This window comes from Phyllobates terribilis, unplaced genomic scaffold, assembly GCF_046119375.1.
Source record: "Phyllobates terribilis strain yellow unplaced genomic scaffold, ASM4611937v1 Scaffold_17__1_contigs__length_24005725, whole genome shotgun sequence".
NCBI classification, from domain to species: Eukaryota; Metazoa; Chordata; class Amphibia; order Anura; family Dendrobatidae; genus Phyllobates; species Phyllobates terribilis.
The window spans coordinates 5,500,938-5,524,334 of NW_027362777.1; the positions used below are offsets into that span (position 1 = coordinate 5,500,938).

General features: G+C 40.8%; 1 pseudogene; it reads right to left on the minus strand.

Moving 5' to 3' along the window:
* Positions 1-292: 292 nt before the first annotated feature.
* LOC141176052 (uncharacterized) lies at positions 293-23,053 on the minus strand (annotated as a pseudogene).
* Positions 23,054-23,397: the final 344 nt, after the last annotated feature.

Sequence of the window (23,397 nt, forward strand, 5' to 3'; positions counted from 1 at the left end):
CACCATTCCAGCGGTGTCGGCATGTGCGTTCCTGGGGCTCATGTGAGATTGTTACGTCGTGTGAGCCCAGTAAGTGCCAGAATCACTGTCTCCATGTTCAGAAAAATCGAACATCATGAGGAAATCTGAGAGCAGCTGCAGCCCTGGCTTCCAGTTGATGTTCAATATGTCCGAAGGTGGGGACAGTGAAGACAGCACTGACTGGGTGCAGGGCTCATGTGATGTAACAACCCCGGGAATGTGAGTCCCGGCACCGCTGGAACGGCGCTGGCATGGGAGCGGAGTATGAGTGTTTTTATTTTAGCTAGGCCAAACATGAGGAATGACACGGGTTGTCCTAGTAGTGAACAACCTCTTTAAGATGATACAATTTTCAGTTAAAACATTTTCAACATTTTGGACATGAAAAAGGCTTTTCCCTTGTCTTACTTTTCTAAAGTTTATTAAGAGTTTATTTTCAAGGAAAACATTTTCCACATTAAGAATATAAAAATGGCTTCTATCCTGTGTGACTGCTCTGGTGACTAAGAAGAGATGATTTCTTCACAAAACATTTCCCACATTGTGAACATGAAAAAGGCTTCTCCACTGTGTGAGTTCTCTGGTGTATAACAACAGCTGATTTCTGGTTAAAACATTTCCCACATTGTGAACATGAAAAAGGCTTCTCCCCTGTGTGAGTTCTCTGGTGTATAACAACAGCTGATTTCTGGTTAAAACATTTCCCACATTCTGAACATGAAAAAGGCTTCTCCCCTGTGTGAGTTCTCTGATGTCTGATAAAAGTTGATAACTGTATAAAACATTTTCCACATTCTGAACAAGAAAAAGGCTTCTCCCTTGTGTGAGTTCTCTGGTGTATAACAACAGATGATTTCTGGTTAAAATATTTCCCACATTCTGAACATGAAAAAGGCTTCTCCCCTGTGTGAATTCTCTGATGTCTGCTAAAATTAGTCATGTGTGGAAAACATTTTCCACATTCTGAACATGAAAAAGGCTTCTCCCCGGTGTGAATTCTTTGATGTCTGATAAAACTAGTCATGTGTGTAAAATATTTTCCACATTCTGAGCATGAGAAAGGCTTCTCCCCTGTGTGAGTTCTCTGATGTCTGATAAAAGTTGATATCTGTGTAAAACATTTTCCACATTCTGAACATGAAAAAGGCTTCTCCCCTGTGTGAATTCTCTGATGTTTGATAAAACTAGTCATATGTGGAAAACATTTCCCACATTCTGAACATAAAAAAGGCTTCTCCCCTGTGTGAATTCTCTGATGTCTGATAAAACTAGTCATATGTGGAAAACATTTCCCACATTCTGAACAGGAAAAAGGCTTCTCCCCTGTGTGAGTTCTCTGGTGTATAACAACAGCTGATTTCTGGTTAAAACATTTCCCACATTCTGAACATGAAAAAGGCTTCTCCCCTGTGTGAGTTCTCTGGTGAATAACAAGATTGGATTTCCTGCTAAAATATTTCTCACATTTGGAACAAGAAAATCTATTCTCTATCGTATGAATTTTTTGATGTATAGGAAAAGACTTTTCGTGGGGAAAACTATTACCACATTCTGAATGTGAAAATGGCTTCTTTGCTTTAGGAGCAGTTTGTTTTTTAGTGCTTATTTTGTGACTATGATTTTCCTTAGTAGTCGGTAATGAATCAGAAGACAGGACCTGTTTCAAAGGATCAGATGACAGATTTTTGCTGTGAAGGGATGATGGTATATCTGGAGTAATGGCATTCACTTCAATTGTATCCTGTGGGATCTCAAGATCGTCTGATTTAAAAATTGAAGATGTCAGCTGTCCCTCTGATCTCCTGGTACAGTCATCTGCTATGATAAAAATCAATTATTATTTTTCATTAAAATATCCTTGAATTTTATATTTTTTAACATTTCTACTTAAACTCTCTGTAAAAATATGAATTATTCAGCAAGACAATGACAGTTCACAGTCTAATAGAAAACCTCATAGGATGAACCTGGGGAAAATAATACCAATAAAAACTTCCACTCATCCCGCAAAGAACAAGCCCCCACTCAGGCCCATCATCTGTCAGTGGAAAAACGGAGGTTTCCACATTATTAGTGTCTCAAAGGCTTTTGAAGAGCAACATGGCTTCCATAAACCAATCCAGCAATATCTGCTCTCCCAAAGTCAAATCTCCCCCTCACTTCTGAGCCTTGCAGTGTGCCTAAACCACATTTAGCATCCATGTATATGGCATAACTATAGTGAGAAGAATCCACTTAATTTACAGAGTGTGTCTCCTGGAGCACAAGGTGGGCACTATGTGTTGGGTAACAAAATGGCAAATGCACAATTTTCACTCTCCAACATCCACTGCGTGCTAATTTCCGAAAAGTACCTGTAGAGTCAAAATATTCCCTACTTCTAAAGATTAATTCATTCAGGGTTATAATTTCCAAAATGGAGTCACTTTATGGGGATTTCTACAGCTCTAGTTTTCTGCCTTTTGTCATGGCCCACCATGGCCCAAGCCTAGGGGTTTCTGTGTAAGTCCAGATACAGAGAAAACGGAGTAGATACTGCTATAATAATAATAATTTTTATTTATATAGCACCAACATATTCCGCAGCACTTTACAATTAAATAGGGACATGTATAGACAATATAAACAATACAATGTATCACATTTAAACAGCTACAGGAGGAGCGAGGGCCCTGCTCGCAAGCTTACAATCTGTATGGAAATGGGGGGACACAATAGTTAGAACATGGTCATCAGCCAGTATCAGTATCTGTGTGCTATTTGGTGCATGGAGGATGTTGAGACAGATGAATACGCAGGGGCAGATTAACATTTAGGAGGGAACATAGGAGAGTTAGGTTAGTGAGTTGAGGTGATACAGATGTGTTTTTAAAGCATGAAGACATGGGGGCTAGATATTAGTCGGATCGTTTGGGGCACGGCATTCCAGAAAACTGGCGCGGCACGAGAGAAGTCTCGGAGACGGAGGTGTTAGGTTCAGATTAAAGAGGATGTTGGTCTTAGATCAATTGCAGAACGGAGGGCACGGGAGGGGTGATAGAGAGAAATGAAAGATGAGATATATGGCGGTGCAGAACTCGAGAGAACCCCTTTACCCCCGAAGGAAAAAATCATTTACTTACACACAAAAATTGTAAGGCTTGTTTTGAGTTTGCCAAAAGACATGTGGGAGACTCCCCAAATGTAAGGAGGAAGATGCTGTGGTTAGATGAGACCAAAATTTAACTTTTTGGCCACAAATGTAAACAGGTGGCAGAATCATACTGTGGGGATGTGTTTTGGCAGCAGGGACAGAGAAAATGGTCCGAGTCGAGGGGAAGATGGATGATGCGAAATACAGGGATAGTGCTAAGCCTGTTCATGGTGACCATCTTTTGAGCTGCTAGGTGACCATGAACAGTGCCCCCAATACATTGTGTCTGCAAACTATTCCAGCAAGATCTGCATTCAAAAAGTTAAATGTCGCTCCTTCCCTTCTTAACCTGCCATGTGCCCAGACAGTAGTGTACAACCGTATATAGGGTATTGTCGGATTCAAGAAAAGGTGGAAAATAATTTGTAAGGTCCATCTGTTTCCTATTATCCTTTGTGAAGAATTCCAAAGTTATCACCACATAAAGTGACACACGTTAGATCTGAAAAATGGGCCCTGATAGGAACACAAAACTGGCTGCAGGAAGGGGTTAAATCAGAGTATTTTGGGAACTAACTACTGTAGTCAAAAACTGTGACTATAGACAATAACACATCTACTGAAATGATCAAACTCAACAGTCTCCATCAGAGAAAAATGAGTAACTAGTGGTGAAACCTCTTGGGGGTAATTAGAGCATGGGGCTCGGTGGCTCTTGGCAATCTAAACTATCGAAAGAGCCAATATTTTCTGTCAGATGAGTTTCAAGAAGAAATATTAGACATTCAAAGAGAACTTTTTATAATAGTGCAGAGCTGAGGTATCTTAAATTTAACTTAGAGATATATCATGACACAGGTGTAATGTTTTTATGTAGTTTATCGCAATCCTGTTTGAAGTTAGTTGGTTTTAAAATAAATTGTAAAGTCAGGATAAAGGGAAACTTTGTTGTTATTGGACAGAAATTCACACTTGTCCCTCACTGCACATTTAATGTTGTCGATTCTAAAGGCAAAGTTTGGTCAGAAAGACTGGACCTGATCTTGTAGGGACCATATGAGAACATTCAGCAGCACAGAAAGGACTTTCAATGCCCAAAGTCATTTGAACAGTTTTGTTTTTGGAAGAGGAGAATGTTTTGATCTAGAGGCAAAATGATGATCACACGATTGTGATACGGCCGGACTACACCACCGATAAAGCAGCCACAGCCGGTGATTGAGAAGAATCTGTGACTTCTCTGCATTTAGTGGTTACTACTCACCTGGGTAGTCATATGTAGGAATCTCCTCTTTACACCGATCATCACCCCTCACATATGTCTCTGTAGTATTACTATGGGTCAGATCTTCACCCTGAAACAAATATTGTAAAAGTGACAGACAGATGGAGAAATCACATCTATGATCAGCTCTAATCCTACCATCTCCACCGTTCTCATTACACAAATATAAACCATATAATACTGGTGGATAAAACAAGACTGAGCACAAGACCTTCACAGCCGTCTACACATCATAGGGGAGATCTCATGACACCTTCTCTCATCTACCTGATGATCCTGAGGAACATTGGGATCTTCTTGTTTACAGTCCTGTGGAAGAAGAGGACGGGGACATCTCTCTGGTGTTGTCCGCTTACTGGATAGATCTGGAGGAAACACATACAGGGACTGAATTCATTCTTTACATACAGATAATTATAGGCCGTGTGTATTTAGTCCTGTCTATTACCTGGGGATGTGAGGGACTGGGGAATGACGTCCTTGTACAGATCTTTGTGTCCTTCTAAATACTCCCACTCCTCCATGGAGAAATAGACAGCGACATCCTGACACCTTATAGGAACCTGACACATACAATGATACCGTCATCACCCCAATCCTTAATAGCGTTACTGTATAATGTCCCAGCATTCCCAGCAGTGTCACCTCTCCAGTCAGCAGCTCAATAATCTTGTAGGCGAGTTCTAGGATCTTCTGGTCATTGATGTCCTCATGTATCAGAGGGTGAGATGGAGGCCCAGTGATTGGGCTCAGGGGTCTTCCCCTTCCCTCAGACACAGGGTCCTGACAGCGCTCACTAGAGGTCTTCTTCACTACTGTGTAATCCTGGTTATGGAGAGACACATTAATACATCTCACTACAGACATTTCCAGAGTCCTCACCTCTCCAGTTCTGTCCATCTGTTATTCCCATAGATAAGAATGATGTAATGTGATGTCATCAGAATCTCTCACTTCTCCAGTAAGCCGGAAGAGGATCTCTAGGGTGAGGTGGAATATCCTCTCCGCCATCTTCTCTCTGTTCATGTCCATCTTTGATTGGTAAATCAGGAAAATTCTCTTATATAGAAGATCTTCACTGAGAGGATCCGATATTGTAGAGATCTGAATGAGGAGAAGATGAGCCGATGTAACATCATAAAAATCCTGTGTAATAATACAATTACTGGAGACAATAAGGGAAAATTTATGAGGAGATTTAGGTTTTACAGTATCTAGTTTCCTTCTTTACATCTAGCAATAAAACCTATATATTTTAGGCCACAGACAACAAGCAGTTTCTTCCTCGGAGTCTATAGCTGAATACGTTTCTCACAAGATGGTGGTTTGATGGTTATTATGAGATGGTTGTCTGTTCTCGGCCCCGACCCTTTCACAACTCCTGTCTCCTAGTTTAATCACAAGAGAAACACATAACGAGAACCTGGCTTACACCTTTGGGTTTTCACAAATGCGGCATTGATAAATGTCCACCATGTAAATATGCCGAACACAAGAAATAGATTTAATCACATTAAATAAAACATTTCATTACACAATGTATCACCTGCAGCAGTGAATTTGTGGTATATTGTATTCAGTGTCTGGGATGTAATGTCAGATATGTCGGCTGCACCACCCGTAAATAAGGCAGAGAATTAATGAGCACATAGGAGACCCCACTAATCCCGCGGCGATTAACCCCTCCAATGTTTCCACACATTTCCTAAGGGACTGAAAGAACTTTCAGTTTTGTGGTAGTGAAAGGGTAAATAGTTCAGGTGGAGGGGAGATGGCGGAGGGGCATTGCTGAACTGTGAAGCTTCCTGGACACTGAGGCCAAATCCATCGTACCGGAGGGTATAAAGAGAAGGACGGATCTGATCTTACATTACCAGACCGGTGAAGGGGACATATTGTGATGACTGTAAGATGATTGTGTTTCTTTGTATCACATCTATTACATCTATTAATGCCGCCATTCATCCTGTGCACAGGAGCGGCTGCTTCAGAGACATTTATATCCTGCTCGGGTTTCATTCTTACCTTCGGTTCTGGGTAAGAAGTATCACTCCGAAACGCGTCACCTCCACCTTATCTCTCTGGATTCTTTCCTCCAATGTTCTGATGACGTCCCATCATTATTGTGACATAAGGTTATAAAATGAAGGAATAAAAGTTTTATGTTATTTGAGGTCCTGGATCGTCCTCTATGTGTGGACGGTTATCACTACTATCTACATTACTGTGCTGGAGCTAGGAGAGGAATAATGGCGTTGTGTGAGGACTTCTCTGGGCTTCTGTCCTTCATCCTGCAGTCGTCTGAATGGATCTAATGTGGACGGGAACCAGATAAGCCGCATTCTGTCCACAGCTATTACCTCACTGTTCACACCACACAGAGACCCCAAAAGAGTCTCCGTGCTGAAGGGGTTAATGCCCCCTGCGCCCAGTAATGGGGGTCTCCACATACCTCCACCTGCAGAGCCGCCACCACATATATGGCTGTTCTGTGCACACAGGACCTGTGATGAGGTCACAGGAGGGGAGGAGTCAGGGGTCACATGATCAGGGGCCTCAGTGGATGCACAGTGTGAACTGTGCGGCTCCTGTACAGTGATATCCGGAGCGAAGACGCTACATGGAGACGTCTCCGCAGTCAGTGACATTTCCGGCATTATTTGCCCCTCACTACTGGCACAATTACCCCACGCCGCCTTTTCTACAGTTTTATGTGTGAATGTAACTTGGGATTTTCCTGCTTGGAGACAAATAGACGACACATGAGGTGATTATCACCAGTTACCGGACGTCTACTATGTGGCGGCATAAGATTGTGCTATCCACTTCATACCAGGAGCTAAAAGGCCGAAATCTCGTATGTTTAACCCCTTCCAGGGAGGGCGGCCTTGATAGACTATATTCAGAGTCCGGCTGAGAGTTCGCTCACATCAGCGGATTATAAATCGCTCCGATGTCCATCCTGAATAATTGGACGAGTGTCATGGGGTCCCCCTATTTTTTTGTAACCAGCAAAGGTAAAGCAGACAGCTGAGAGCTGATATTATCAAGTTGGGAAGGTCCCTGGTTATTGGGCCCTCCCCAGCCTAAAAATACCAGCTCATAGCCACCCCAGAAGTGGCACATCACACGAGATGCCCCAATTATGGCTTTTTGCCTTTGCTCTTCCCTATTACCCAGATGCATTGACAATTGGTGTAAAGTATCTTGGGGTTAATGTCAGCTGTGGATTGTCAAAACTCACAGCTGGCATCAAACCCTGGTGATAGTAATGGAGAGGTGTCTATCAGACAACCCCATTACTGACCCAGTAATCAAAAATAAAAACACCCACGAAAAAATACTTAATTTGAATAAACACTCCCCAACACTTTTCCTGGTTCACTAATTTATTAAACCCCCCCCAAAAAAGCATGCAGGTGGTCCAACGTAGTCCACCGAATCCGATGATGATGGGCATTTCCGCCATATATGTAATACAGACCAGTCTGCACCACCACACTGCCAGCACAAGTCCGAAGATGCTACGTAGCATAGTGTGACAATGGTACCATCTAGATAGAATCTTATCGTTTTTCTCTTGGGCACGGCAAGTAATAGATAATTTGTGGGAGAGTATGAATGTTTTTTGCCTATCCTTCTCTGAAATTTGACGACACAATTCCTTCTCCCAACCCTAGTAAAGGGTAGAGGGTCATTGCTGGTATCCATTTGTGTTGCTTTGTGTATGCAAGATAGAAGTTTAGTACAAGGACCTACTTGAGTGATTAAGGGTTCAAACAGAGTGAGTTCATCCTTTATACTAGAAATATGTTAGAATTTATAAATGACCTGAGCTGGAAATAAGCCAGGCAGGATAGACTCCTAATTGGAAAGGAGCCGCGAAGTTCTATAAAGGAAGGAAAAGAGCCTGATCCCATGAGAATGTGTCTCAATCTAACCCCATCAGATCAGTCCCAGATTAGAAATGAGTCTGTACCTTAAGCAGAGGGAAAATCTGGGTTGCCAAACATTGGCATTAATGGACCCAACCTACGTGGTATAGACGATGAGATTAAGACTTGATCCCATGTTTTCAAAAAGTGTTGAGTGGGTATTGGTAATTGTTTAGTTTGTACATGTATTTAGTCAGTCAATCCAAGGTAGAGATGTGAGTATCCACGGATAGAGGTCCCCTTCCAGTTTCACTCATTGCTTATGTTCCACAGACGTGAACCAGTCCACTGCTCTCATAAGAATCAAAGATTGATGGTAATTTTTTTAGGTCAGGCATACTAGTACCCCCCTTTATTTTTTGGAACATCACAATATTTTAAAACGAATACTAGACCTCAACATTCCCCATACTACCTAATAGCGTTGTCGAAATGGGAGAAAAAGGTCTGAGGCGCGCAGACAGGAACGATCTGGAATATATAAAGAAGTTTTGCCAAAATGTCCATTTTATCACATAAATACAACCAAACCAGGACAAGGGATTGAAGCTATAATTCATTAAATTTTGAAGAGTTTGTTCAAGGACAGTGATATAATTTAAACTATACAGATCATCCATGTTCCCTGGAGTTTACGTACCGAGGTACTTAGGTGTGTCTTTCTGCCACTTAAAGAGAAAGTTAAAAATTAGCTTTTGTCTTATGTTATTGCTTCTGATTTAGAGTAGTTGGCTTTAAAATCGCTTACTTGGCCAAATTCTTCGAATTCCTTTAGTATAGAAGGAAATGAGATAATTGGGTTTGAAAATAGAGCAACAAGTCGTCTGCGTATAGAGCTAGTTTATAGTGATGTGAGCCTATAGTAACTCCACTAATATCTGGATTTTTTTGTAATGCTACCGCGAAATGTTCCATCACCAATGTGTATAGGAGAGGTGATAAGGGACACTCTTGCTTTGTCTCATTTTTAATAGAAAATGTGTTATATAGAAGGCCGTTTACCCTATCGCTTTAGGGTCAGTGTAGAAGGAGAGAATTTTAGATAACAAGAAAGAGCCTAACCCAATTTTTCGTAATGTGCTCTACAAGAAAGTCCAGTGCATTCTGGCAAACACTTTTTCAGCGTCCACAGAAACAAGGCACATTGGGAGCCCCTGTTTTTTTGCACGTGAAACTAACAATGTTTTATTTGTAATATCACACACTTCTCTACCCTTAACGAAGCCAACCTGATCATTGCTAACAATTGAGTGTAGGTAGTGGGAGAGCCATGGTGCAATTATATTAGAGAATATTTTGATGTATATTAATGAAATTGGATGAACATTAGGGCAGGCATTTAGTTCTTTTCCAGGCTTTGATAAAACTGTTATGTGAGCCTCAAGTGATTGGGGGGCAAAGGGGAGTCTTCTGAGATATTATTGAACACTAATGATAATAACAGAGGTGCAAACATGTTATAAAATCTATTATTGAATCCATCTGCCCCAGGGCTCTTCTTCCCGATAGGGAATGATTTAATGGCCTCTCCTATCTGTTGTTCAGTGAAAGCTTTGTCTAGTATCTCCTGCTCAGGGGTCTGTAAGGAAGGAAGGGCAGAGTCCATAATATATTTGTAAATTTTTGTTTAAAGAAAATTAGGTGACATGTTGTGGTATTTTCCATGAATATTATGTAGTGAGCTATAACAGCAATGAAATATGTCAGCTATGTCAGTGGGGTTATGAATTTATAGCAGTGGGGCTCCTTTTGTTTTGGATACATACAGCTCTGGCAAAAATTAAAGAGACCACTGCAAAATTTTCAGTTTCTCTGATTTTTCTCTTTATAGGTATATTATAGAGTAAAATGTACATTGTTGTTTTAGTCTATAAACTACTGACAACAGGTCTCCAAAATTCAAAGCTAAAAATTTTGTATTTATTTGCAGCAAATGATAAAGTGTCAAAATACTAAAAAAGAAACACAGTGCTTTAAGACCTCAAATTACTCAAGTTTTAAATGTGAAATCAATATTTGGTGGACTAACCATGATTTTTAATCACAGCTTTCATTCGTCTTTCCATGCTTTCCAATAGAAAACTGTTCAGTGGTCTCTTAATTTTTGCCGGAGCCGTATGTCCTTTGCATCCGTGGATGTAACTTCCTTGTCAATGAGAGACCACATTTATCTGTGAATTCATACGAGTACCTTCACATGTGATCTTGATATTTTGTATATGTTTGATCTATTAAAGACCTTCGCTCCTTTCTTTTTTTCAATCAGATCATTTTTATTTAACAAAAGAAAGAAAGACCAACATTTTGTTTTTGTCATACAAACTTTGTGACAAAAAAAATAAAAAGAAAGAAAAAAGAAGTAAACAATACAAGAACCGGTTTACAATGATATAAATCTCAATATCGCTCTATAGTACAATGTTTTGGAATAGTAATTTTACATTTGTACATAAATATCTGAATACTTCCTGACGGCTTTTTTTCCCCTATTGGGACATCAAAAGAAAAAGAATATATCTAAGAAGGGGCAATTGTGTGGACTGAGACCATTATTATTAGCTGACACCTTAGGTATAAGGATATAAATTCCTGGTTAACTGCAGGGATATGTACAAATGGTCCAGTATAGTATTTCTGAAGCAATACCTGGGGTAATTAACCATTGCTCCCTTATGTGTATAGATTTCTTGAGAGCTTTCCTTTAATATAAGATCCACTTTCCAAGCATAGAGTGTTATTTATCCTGGAGTTTAGTTCTGTTATCGTTAGGGGAGAATTGTCTATCCAATGTAGTGCCAACAACTTTCTGGCTTGGAATAATATTCTTGAGCTGGCTACTGCCATATGGGAGTCTGGATCTACGACATCTCCCAGGAGTCCTAGGATACAGATTTTAGGTTCCAACTGAAGTTGTATCCCAAATACAGATAGTACAAGAGCGATCACCCCCTTCCAGTAGTCGCCAATATTTACACATTCCCACGTCATATGCATCAGGTGGACGTCATTTTGACCACATCTAGGACATGTTTCATCCGTTTGTATTTCAATTTTAAATAAAATACTTGGGGATCTATATACCCTATGAATGAGAAGAATTCGGGACAATCTTTGTGACTCCGACAATGAAAGTTTCGGTGTCAAATCCAGTATTTCCCCCATTGCTCCTCAGATAAGGGACCCTCATCTTCCTCCCATTTTGTCTTAACTATCAAAGGATATTTATCCAAATGTAGGGCCAGTAACTGCCTATAAATAAGGGATATTAGACCTTTTGTATCTAACGATGTAGTAATGGTATATATTGAGTGATGTCAATCAGTATGGCGTTTATTCTAGTTGTGTACTATATGCAAGATGTATTTGCAGATATTGATAAAACACTCTATGCGGAAGGTTAAAATCTGCCTTTATTTGTTCAAACATCTTGAATAATCCATCCCTCAAGAGTTGTGACACCAAACATATACCCCTATCCTTCCACTCACTAACATTTTTTAGTTTATGTAGCTCTGGTAAGTTATAGTTGTGCCATAAAGGGGTATAGTTTGTGTACTTTCCAATCCCCAGAATATTTTTACCCCTATCCCACGCCTTATATATTAACTTTAGTGTAGGACATTTTAAGTAATTTTCTCGAGGAGGCCCCATATCTAGTACCGAGAATGGAAGCTTCCACTTGGTTCCTTCCATAAGTAGGTGCCCTGAAATTACACAATATTTTCAAGTACCCATCCATAAAACTACTTTAGCTCCCTTCTAGCGTTAAGCAGGTCTGCATATACCTGGAGGGAAGCAGATCATTTATGTTGTTTGTCAAGGAGATCAATCCGCTCAAGCAAATGGGAGACTTTAGCTGTTCTCTCCTTTTTTTCGCCTTTATCTATGTTTTGTTATTATCCCTCTGAGGACGCATGTGAGTGCTTCCCATTTAAATGGTAAGGCAGTTTCATCATGCTCATATATTTGAAGGAGTCTATAGTCTCAAGAAGGTCTGAGACACAGAGTGAGTCTTTCAGCAGATTATCATTTAGGTTCCAACATCTGAAGCCTTGGTGGAGTCCGGCATAGTCAGATTACAATACACAGGAGCATGATCTGACCATACAGTAGTTCCTACCCGAGATGTAGGTTGCCATGTAGGCAAGTGATGGCTAATTAAGAAAAAGACTATATGGCTATGCATATTGTGTAAAGGAGAACAATAGGTATAATCCTTTACGTCTGGATGTAGTATCCTCCATACATCGACCAGTTGAGACCAAAGCACAATTAGCAAAGCTTTTGTTTGTGCTTAAGATTGGTGACACCAGCCCTGGGACGCGTCTAAAGAAGGATCCAAGACAGAATTAAAGTCACCTCCAATGATGATAAGGTCCTCCGCAAAATATTTTAGTTTGTTTAAGTAATGACGACATGTCTTAATTTGGTCACAATTAGGGAGATAGAAGTTTGCCAAAGTCAAAATTTTGGAGTAGATGGAGATCTTAACAAACACGTACCTCCTCTCCGTGTCAGACAGTGTTTCTACAATAGTACGCGGCAGTGATCTGTGGCGGCCTATACTCAGCACCTTAGACTTCAAAACTGCATTTTTCTGGGACGCCAAGATGAATAATATCTATTAATAATCTGAGGTACAATATATGATCCCCTCTAAAGTGTGACTCCTGAAGAAAGAGAAAATGTACGTGCTGTTTATGCCTACGATAAAACACTTGAGCTCCTTTCTCTGGAACATTAAGTCCTCTGACATTCAATGAGCAAGTTTTGAGTTGTGCCATATTATATGAAAAAAAGGAGGAATGGAAGAGAGAAAGATTAAAAGAGGAAGTATAGACGGTAGATAGTAACGTCTACCTCTCAGTGTCTAAGAAGTATAGATTATGAATATATCAAAACAGTAGGAAATTGCGAAACAAGCAGATCCCAATGTAAGTCCCTAACTGGGGGTTGTCTTTACAGACGTAAGTCAAACTTTCAGTTCTAGGATTCCTATTAGGTGGAACCATGGAATATAAAGCAAGTAATGTAATACAGCCTGATATTACAGTAGTATCATGTGAACTCAAATTATATGCCGGTCTAAGATCTTATATGAACTTAGACATTCTATATAGTGGAAGAGTGGCACCTAATGCTCTATTTAGATATATCTAATTATATGCTTAAAGAAATAAGTAAGCATCTGCAAACTGTCTCTCATCAGGGAAGACAAGATTCATTTCAGGAGCTCATATGATTAGCAGGTTCCTTTCCCATCTGGCTGCATCACCATCAAGTTCCTGATCCATTGAACACCTTCTGTGAAGTGCTGGAACTGTCAGTGGCAATGGTGGAGCAGGTGGCCAGTCAGATATATGGATTCTGGGAATGTCCAGGACATCACAAATACGTCTCATGTTGCTTGGATCTTTGAAAATATACAGGTGGAATGGGTACCCCCAGGAGTACATCAGGCCATTTTTCCGGATGGCATCAAGTAGTGGTTTCAATACCCTTCTTTTAGCAAGTGTCATTCAGGATAGATACAGTACAGACCAAAAGTTTGGATACACCTTCTCATTTAAAGATTTTTCTGTATTTTCATGACTATGAAAATTGTACATTCACACTGAAGGCATCAAAACTATGAATTAACACATGTGGAATTATATACTTAACAAAAAAGTGTGAAACAACTGAAAATATGTCTTATATTCTAGGTTCTTCAAAGTAGCCACCTTTTGCTTTGATGACTGCTTTGTACACTTTTGGCATTCTCTTGATGGGCTTCAAGAAGTAGTCACCGGAAGTGGTCTTCCAACAATCTTGAAGGAGTTCCCAGAGATGCTTAGCACTTGTTGGCCCTTTTGCCTTCACTCTGCGGTCCAGTTCACCCCAAACCATCTCGATTGGGTTCAGGTCTGGTGACTATGGAGGCCAGGTCATCTGGCGTAGCACCCCATCACTCTGCTTGTTGGTCTAATAGCCCTTACACAGCCTGGAGGTGTGTTTGGGGTCATTGTCCTGTTGAAAAATAAATGATGGTCCAACTAAACACAAACCGGATGGAATAGCATGCCGCTGCAAGATGCTGCGGTTGCCATGCTGGTTCAGTATGCCTTCAATTTTGAATAAATCTCCAAGAGTGTCACCATCAAAGCACCCCCACACCATCACACCTCCTCCATGCTTCACGGTGGGAACCAAGCATGTAGAGTCCATCCGTTCACCTTTTCTGCGTTGCCCAAAACAAGGTGGTTGGAACCAAAGATCTCAAATTTGGACTCATCAGACCAAAGTCCAGATTTCCACTGGTCTAATGTCTATTCCTTGTGTTCTTTAACCAAAACAAGTCTCTTCTGCTTGTTGCCTGTCCTTAGCAGTGGTTTCCTAGCAGCTATTTTACCATGAAGGCCTGCTGCACAAAGTCTCCTCTTAACAGTTGTTGTAGAGATGTGTTTGCTGCTAGAACTCTGTGTGGCATTGACCTGGTCTCTAATCTGAGCTGCTGTTAACCTGCGATTTCTGAGGCTGGTGACTTGGATAAACTTATCCTCAGAAGCAGAGGTGACTCTTGGTCTTCCGTTCCTGGGGCGGTTCTCATGTGAGCCAGTTTCTTTGTAGCACTTGATGGTTTTTGCAACTGCACTTGGGGACACTTTCAAAGTTTGCCTAATTTTTCGGACTGACTGACCTTCATTTCTTAAAGTAATGATGGCCACTCGTTTTTCTTTACTTAGAATTTGTATTATGGCAAGAAAAAAGCAGCTAACAGTCTATTCAGTAGGACTATCAGCTGTGTATCCACCTGACTTCTGTACAACACAACTGATGGTCCCAACCCCATTTATAAGGTAAGAAATCTCACTTATTAAACCTGACAGGGCACACCTGTGAAGTGAAAACCATTTCCGGTGACTACATCTTGAAGCTCATCAAGAGAATGCCAAGAGTATGCAAAGCAGTCATCAAAGCAAAAGGTGGCTACTTTGAAGAACCTAGAATATAAGACATATTTTCAGTTGTTTCACACTTTTTTGTTAAGTATATAATTCCATATGTGTTAATTCATAGTTTTGATGCCTTCAGTGTGAATGTACAATTTTCATAGTCATGAAAATGTAGAAAAATCTTTAAATGAGAAGGTGTGTCCAAACTTTTCATCTGTACTGTATGAGAGCAATTATATGCGTTTTCCATTGAAATCACCAGGACCCAACTCCTCTGCTTTCCTCACAATGGCCTCTTTTACATTGAAAAAAATGTATACGACAGATAATGTCCCTTGGACGCTCAGGATCTGGGCCATGATTGCCTATTGCCCAGTGCGCCTTATAAATCTCCACCTCCTTATCAATAGGATCACCAAGGATATTATTGAATAATGATCGTAGTGTTGGCATAATCACTTGTGCATTGATGCTTTCAGGTATACCCCTTATCCAGATATTATTGCCATTTTCTTGATCATCAACCATATTAAACAGATGGTTTATTTACTGGCTGTGAAGATCCAGTGTTAGTTTCTGAGCATTATGATGGCCTCTAACTTGGACGACATTATCCTCTAATCTCTGTAACTTGTCAGTAAGCTGTGACAGGATAGAAGTGAGGGGACGTATTTCAGTATTGTATGTGGTCTCCAGCCTCTGAATATATTGCTCCATATCTTCTTTAGTAGGGATAGACGCAATCTGATATACAAATGCAAATGATATAAAAATGCAAAGTACTACGTCTTGGCAATAAAAATGAAAAAAGCATATACAGAATGGGAGGTATAGAGCTAAGCAACAGTACATGTGAAAAAGACTTAGGTATACTAATAGATCATAGACTGAACAGGAGTCAACAGTGTGATGCAGCAGCAAAAAAGGCAAATACAATTCTGGGATGTATTAACAGAAGCATACAGTCTAGATCACGTGAAGTCATTATCGCACTTTACTCCTCTTTGGTCAGACCTCATCTGGAATACTGTGTTCAGTTTTGGGTACCATATTTTAAAAAAGACATTGACAAACTGGAGCAAGTTCAGAGAAGAGCGACCAGAATGGTGACCGGTCTGCAAACCATGTCCTATGAGGAACGGTTATAGGATTTGGGAATGTTTAGCTTGTAAAAAAGAAGACTGAGAGGAGACTTAATAGCTGTCTACAAATATCTCAAGGGCTGTCACATTGTAGAAGGATCATCTTTATTCTCATTTGCACAAGGAAAGACTAGAAGCAATGGGATGAAACTGAATGGGAGGAGACACAGATTAGATATTAGAAAAAACTTTTTGACAGTTAGGGTGATCAATGAGTGGAACAGGCTGCCACAAGAGGTGGTGAGTTCTCCTTCAATGGACGTCTTCAAACAGAGGCTGAACAGACATCTGTCTGAGATGATTTAGAGTATCCGGCTTTGAGCAGGGGGTTGGACCAGATGACCCAGGAGGTCCCTTCCAATTCTACCATTCTATGAAATAAGTTATGTTGTTCCCCATATCAGAATAACCTGTGGCTGGGGGGTAAATGTCCCTGTGAAGCAAGCACTGCTCAATCTGTGGGCTTCGGTGAGAGTAGAGGGAGATTTGTGGAGCTGTTTTCTTGTGAGGCCTACATTAAGAGAGAAGTTGGCGCAGGACTTACAGGCTGGAGCTGTCTGACATCATGATGGTTAAGACTGCTTCTTTTTCCACGCTGAGGTGAACGCTGAGGTGAGGCAGTAATAGCTCCGGAGCAGGAAGATAAGACCTTCCATAAGAAACGCTGCATACCAGACATGCTGACAGAGGTGGAGGACCTCAGATTAACCTCTGATCTCGTCTTTCTTTCCCATATCGAAAGTCATGTTTGAGGGTGTAAATTGCTTATAATTCCCCCAAGAACACGGTCTGAAGAGAGTGCGTTCAGTGTGTGCATTCTCTTGGTGCTATGTCCAGGCCATGTCCTTCCTGTTGATGTACAATACATCTGAAGGTGGCGTTGATTGGCAGCAGGATTGTGTGATGTAACAGCCTTACGGAAACGCAAGTTGTGACACCAATGGAATGGCGCCAGAACAGTAAGTGCGTATGAGTGTTTTTATTTTAACAAGGCCAAACATGAGGAATTAGAAGGAGTTGTCCTAGTAGTGGACAACCCCTTTATGAAGATACAATTTTCGGTTAAAAATGTAAAAGGCTTCTCCCCTGTGTGATTTCTATGAAGTTTGTTAAGAGTTGATTTCCGTGTAAAACATTTCCCACATTAAGAACATGAAAATGGCTTCTCGTCTGTGTGAGTTCTCTGGTGCTTAACCAAATCTGATTTATCTTTAAAGCATTTCCCACATTCTGAACAGGAAAAAGGCTTCTCCCCTGTGTGAATTCTCTTGTGCTTAACCAAATCTGATTTCCAGCTAAAATATTTCCCACATTCTGAACAGAAAAAAGGCTTCTCCCCTGTGTGAGTTCTCCGGTGATTAACCAAATCTGATTTCTGGATAAAACATTTCCCACATTCTGAACAGGAAAAAGGCTTCTCCCCTGTGTGAGTTCTGTTGTGCTTAACCAAAACTGATTTCCGGCTAAAACATTTTCCACATTCTGAACAGGAAAAAGGCTTTTCCCCTGTGTGAGTTCTGTTGTGCTTAACCAAATATGTTTTCCGGCTAAAACATTTTCCACATTCTAAACAGGAAAAAGGCTTCTCCCATGTGTGAATTCTCTGGTGTATAACCAAATATGTTTTCCGGCTAAAACATTTTCCACATTCTGAACAGGAAAAGGGCTTCTCCCCTGTGTGAGTTCTCTTGTGCTTAACCAAACCTGATTTCTGGCTAAAACATTTTCCACATTCCGAACAGGAAAAAGGCTTCTCCCCTGTGTGAGTCCTCTGGTGATTAACCAAATCTGATTTCTGGCTAAAACATTTCCCACATTCTGAACAGCAAAAAGGCTTCTCCCCTGTGTGAGTTCTCTGATATTTGATTAAACTTGATTTGTCTGTAAAACATTTTCCACTTTCTGAACAAGAAAATGGCTTCTCCTCTGTGTGACTTCTCTGGTGATTAACCAGATTTGATTTCTGGTTAAAAAATTTCCCACACTTGAAACAAAAAAATCTATTCTCTGCTGTGTGAATGCTTTGATGTTTAAGAAAAGAAGTTTCAAGGGAAAAACTATTTCCATATTCTGAACATGAAAATGGCTTCTTTGTTTTAGGAGCAGTTTGTTTTTTAATGCTTATTTTGTGACTTTGATTTTCCTTATTAGTCGGTAATGAATCAGAAGACAGGACCTGTTTCAAATGATCAGATGACAGATCTTTGCTGTGAAGGGATGATGGTAAATCTGGAGTAATGACATTCACTTCAATTGTATCTTGTGTGATCTCAAGATCATCTGTTTTAAAAATTGAAGATGTCAGCTGTTCCTCTGATCTCCTGGTGCAGTCATCTGCCAAGAATAAAACCAATTATTATTTATGAATAACATATCCTTAAAATTTATATTGTTGAATATTTCTAATTAAACTCTACGTAAAAATGTACTTTATGTAAAAGTATCATTATCTACCAAGAAAACATATCACAGAAAAAATCAGCCTTACCAACACCAAATCAGATAACAAATGCATTAGCATTTTAGTGTTGGTTGGGTGTACTGGGGTGTCTGTCCATGTGGGGTGCACTTATATAGCGCTGGGCAGCCTTCCTGATGTAATAGTATGGGCATCATCACTATCCTAAGCCAGACACTGCATCACACCTACCTGTGTGAGTGGCGTCCTATGCAAGCTTCTTCTGTGTGCATCTTTAATACTAGGCAACCACCCCCTGCATGAATTTGTAGGTTTGTGAGTGGTTGCTCCACCAGTATTTTGCACCTGCGTTGCCCCCCCCCTTTATCATGGGGGTCTGCTGCATCCTGCTAGTGCATTTGTTATGATTTGGTGTTGGTAAGGCTGTATCTTTTTCTGTGATTTTTTTTAATTTTGCCCTATGTTAGCCGTCATTATTCACCAAGACAATAACAGTTCACAGTCTAATAGAAAACCTCATAGGATGGAGCAGTGGAGGGTGGTGTCCAACTGTCTGTTAATTCTGCCTCCCAAATATGGAATAAAAAGTCACCAAACAATGTTATGTAGGCAAAAATAATATCAATAAAAACTTCTACTCATCTCACAAAAAACAAGTCCCCACTCAGGTCCACCATCTGTCAATGGAAAACCAGAGGTTTCCACATTATTAGTGGCTCAAAGGCTTTTGAAAAGCAACATGGCTTCCATAACCCAATCCAGCAATATCCACTCTCCCAAAGTCAGATCTCCCCCTCACTTCTGAGCCTTGCAGTGCGCTCAAACCACATTTAGCCTCCATGTATTCGGCATTACTATAGTGAGAAGAACCCAATTAATTGATGGTGTGTGTCTCCTGGAGCACAATCTGGGCACAATGTGTTGGGTAATGAAATTATATATTTGTAATTTTCACTCTCCATCATCCACTGCGTGCTAATTTCCGGAAAGTGCCTGTGGAGTCAAAATAGTCACTACTCCTATAGATTATTTCACTGAGGGTTATAATTTCCAAAATGGTGTCACTTTATGGGGATTTCTACTGCTCTGGTTTTCTGCAATTTGGTCACATTAGGGCTTCTGCAAATGGTGGGTCCCATCTCCTCTGGGATCTGCTCCTGCGACGTCTGCTTCTCTCACCAGGAGCCGCCTTATTCATCCTGCAGGCGGCGCTGGTGATGGAGGAGACGTCAAAACCATAAGCTCTGGGCGGCGCAGGCTCTGTCCAGCCACTAAGATTAGGGTTGCTGGGACCAGTAGTACCATCCAGTCTGGCAGTATGGGTGTGTGTGCTGTCCAGCTGGAGTAATCTGCTCCTTGTTTCAGCCAACTGGAAAGCACCGCACCCTACTAAAGCTGGAAGCATATTGCCAGAAGCTGCCAGATACAGCGTTGTTCTCCTCTGGTTCAGTCCTCTGTGCTCAGCTCCCGGCTTGTGTATTTGTTTCCTGTTGTGACCTCGGCCCGTTTACTGACTACTCTTGTGTGATTTTATATTTTCTCTGACCTCCTGGTTCTGACCTGGCTATCTGACTATTCTTCTTGCCAGCTCACACCACAGAACATTAGGTAACACTGTGGCCCAAGCCTAGGGGGTCTCTGTCTAAGTCCAAATCCATGTAGAGGGGTTAAAGGCAAACCCTGGGATCTGGAAAATGGAGTAGATAGTGCCAAGCCTGTTTGTGGTAGCTATCTTTTGAGCTGCCAGGTGACAACGAATAGTGTCCCCAATACATTGTGTCTGCACACTATCCCAGCAAAATCTGCATTCAAATAGCTAAATGGCGCTCCTGCCCTTCTTAACCTGCCATGTGATCAGACAGTAGTGTATAACCGTATATAGGGTATTGTCAGATTCAAGAGAAGATGGAATATAATTTGTAAGGTCCATTTGTTTCCTATTATCCTTTGTGAAGAATTCCAAAGTTATCACCACATAAAGTGACACATGTCAGATTTGAAAAATGGGCTCAGATAGGAACACAAAACAGGCTGCAGGAAGGGGTTAAATCAGAGTATTTTGGGCACTAACTACCATAGTCAAAACTGTGAGTACAGACCATAACACATCTACTGAAATGATCAAACTCAACAGTCTTCATCAGTAAGTAGTGAGTAACTAGTGGTGAAACCTCTCTGGGGTAATTACAGTATGGGGCTCGGTGGCTCTTGGCAATCTAAACTATCGTAAGGGACAATATTTTCTATCAGATGAATTTCAAGAAGAAATATTAGACGTTCAAAGGGAACTTTTTATAATACTGCAGAGATGAGGCATCTTAAATTTAGCTTAGAGATATATCATGGCACAGGTGTAATGTTTTTTTTTGCTTAGTTTATCACAATCCTGTTTGAAGTTAGTTGGTTTTAAAAGAAATTGGTAAGTCGGGATAAAGGGAAACTCTGTTGTTATTGTACAGAAATTCACACTTGGCCTCACTGCACATTTAATGTTGTCGATCATAAAAGTGAAGTTTGGCCAGAAAGACTGGACCTGGTCTTGTAGGGACCATATGAGCACATTCAGCAGCACAGAAGGGAGAGAAGGTAGATTCATCCAATAAGATATCAGGGTTCTAGGAAGCCAACAGCATCATTACCCTCCGCTTTCTCTTACAGTCCCATCATAATATTTTTTTCAAGTGATTTTCTGGCTTTGTGGTTTACAGATCTGGGCAGGTAGCGTCTCCTAATCACAGGGGGTAGGTGGATCCTCCTGGTTGTAAGTTCTATGGAAAAGGGTTTCAATGCCCAAAATCATTTGAACAGTTTTGGGTGGAAGAGAATGTTGTGGTCTAGAGGCAAAATGGCGATCACACGATTGTGATAAGGCCGTACTACACCACCGATAAAGCAGCCACAGCCGGTGACAGAGAAGAATCTGTGACTTCTGTACATTTAGTGGTTACTACTCACCTGGGTAGTCATATGTAAGAATCTCCTCTTTACACCGCTCATGACCCCTTACATATGCCTCTATAGTATTAATATGGGTGAGATCTTCACCCTGAAACAAATATTGTAAAAGTCACAAACAGATGAGAAGTCACATCTATGATCAGCTCTAATCCTGCCATCTCCACTGTTCTCATTACACAAGTATAAAACATATAAAACTGGTGGATAAAACAAGACTGAACACAAGACCTTCACAGCCGTCTACACATCATAGGGGAGATCTCATGACACCTTCTCTCCATCTACCTGATGATCCTGAGGAACATTGGGATCTTCTTGTTTACAGTCCTGTGGAAGAAGAGGACGGGGACATCTCTCTGGTGTTGTCCTGTTACTAGATAGATCTGGAAGAAACACATACAGGGACTGAATTTATTCTTTACATACAGATAATTATGGGCCGTGTGTATTTAGTCCTGTCTATTACCTGGTGATGTGAGGGGATGGGGAACCTCCATCATGACGTCTTTGTACATATCTTTGTGTCCTTCTAAATACTCCCACTCCTCCATGGAGAAATAGACAGCGACATCCTGACATCTTATAGGAACCTGACACACACAATGATACCATCATCCCCCCGATCCTTTCATAGCGTTACAGTATAATGTCCCAGCAGTGTCACCTCTCCAGTCAGCAGCTCAATCATCTTGTAGGTGAGTTCTAGGATCTTCTGGTCATTGATGTCCTCATGTATGAAGGGGTGAGATGGAGGTCCTGTGATTGAGCTCAGGGGTCTTTCCCATCCCTCAGACACATGGACCTGACAGCGCTCACTAGAGGTCTTCTTCACTACTATGTAATCCTGGTTATGGAAAGGCATATAAATAAATCTCACTACAGACATTTCCAGAGTCCTCACCTCTCCAGTTCTGTTCATCTGTTATTCCCATAGATAAGAATGACGTAATGTGACGTTATTGGAATCTCTCACCTCTCCAGTAAGCCGGAAGAGGATCTCTAGGGTGAGGTGTAATATCCTCTCTGCCATCTTGTCTCTATCCATATCTGTCTTTGATGGGTCCATAAGGAAAATTCTCTTAAATAGAAGATCTTCACTGAGAGGATCTGATATTGTGTAATAATACAATTACTGGAGATAATAAGGGGAAACATATGAGGAGATATATTATTTTACAGTATTTAGTTTCCTGCTTTACATCTAGTAATAAAACCTATATATTTTAGGCCAAATACAACAAGCACTTTCTTCCTTGGAGTCTGTAGCTGAACACGTTTCTCATAGACTCATCTTCCATAAAGCTAATTCTCGTCTCATTTACCGACACTGCAATCGGCATTAGCAATACTGCAGGAGATATTCATTACACGTGACATGAGAAATAACTACTTCATGAGGAGGACGACGACATCTTCAACTACGATTCTACAAACATATTTAGCCAGAGTTCTTCACTGACTACATCTCCTCCGTCCGTCTATATGAATGTTTCCCGTCTTCCCCGGATTGTAATCTTCTATCACGTTAGATCTCATGTCTGATTCACACACAGAAGTTTGAGGCTTTGA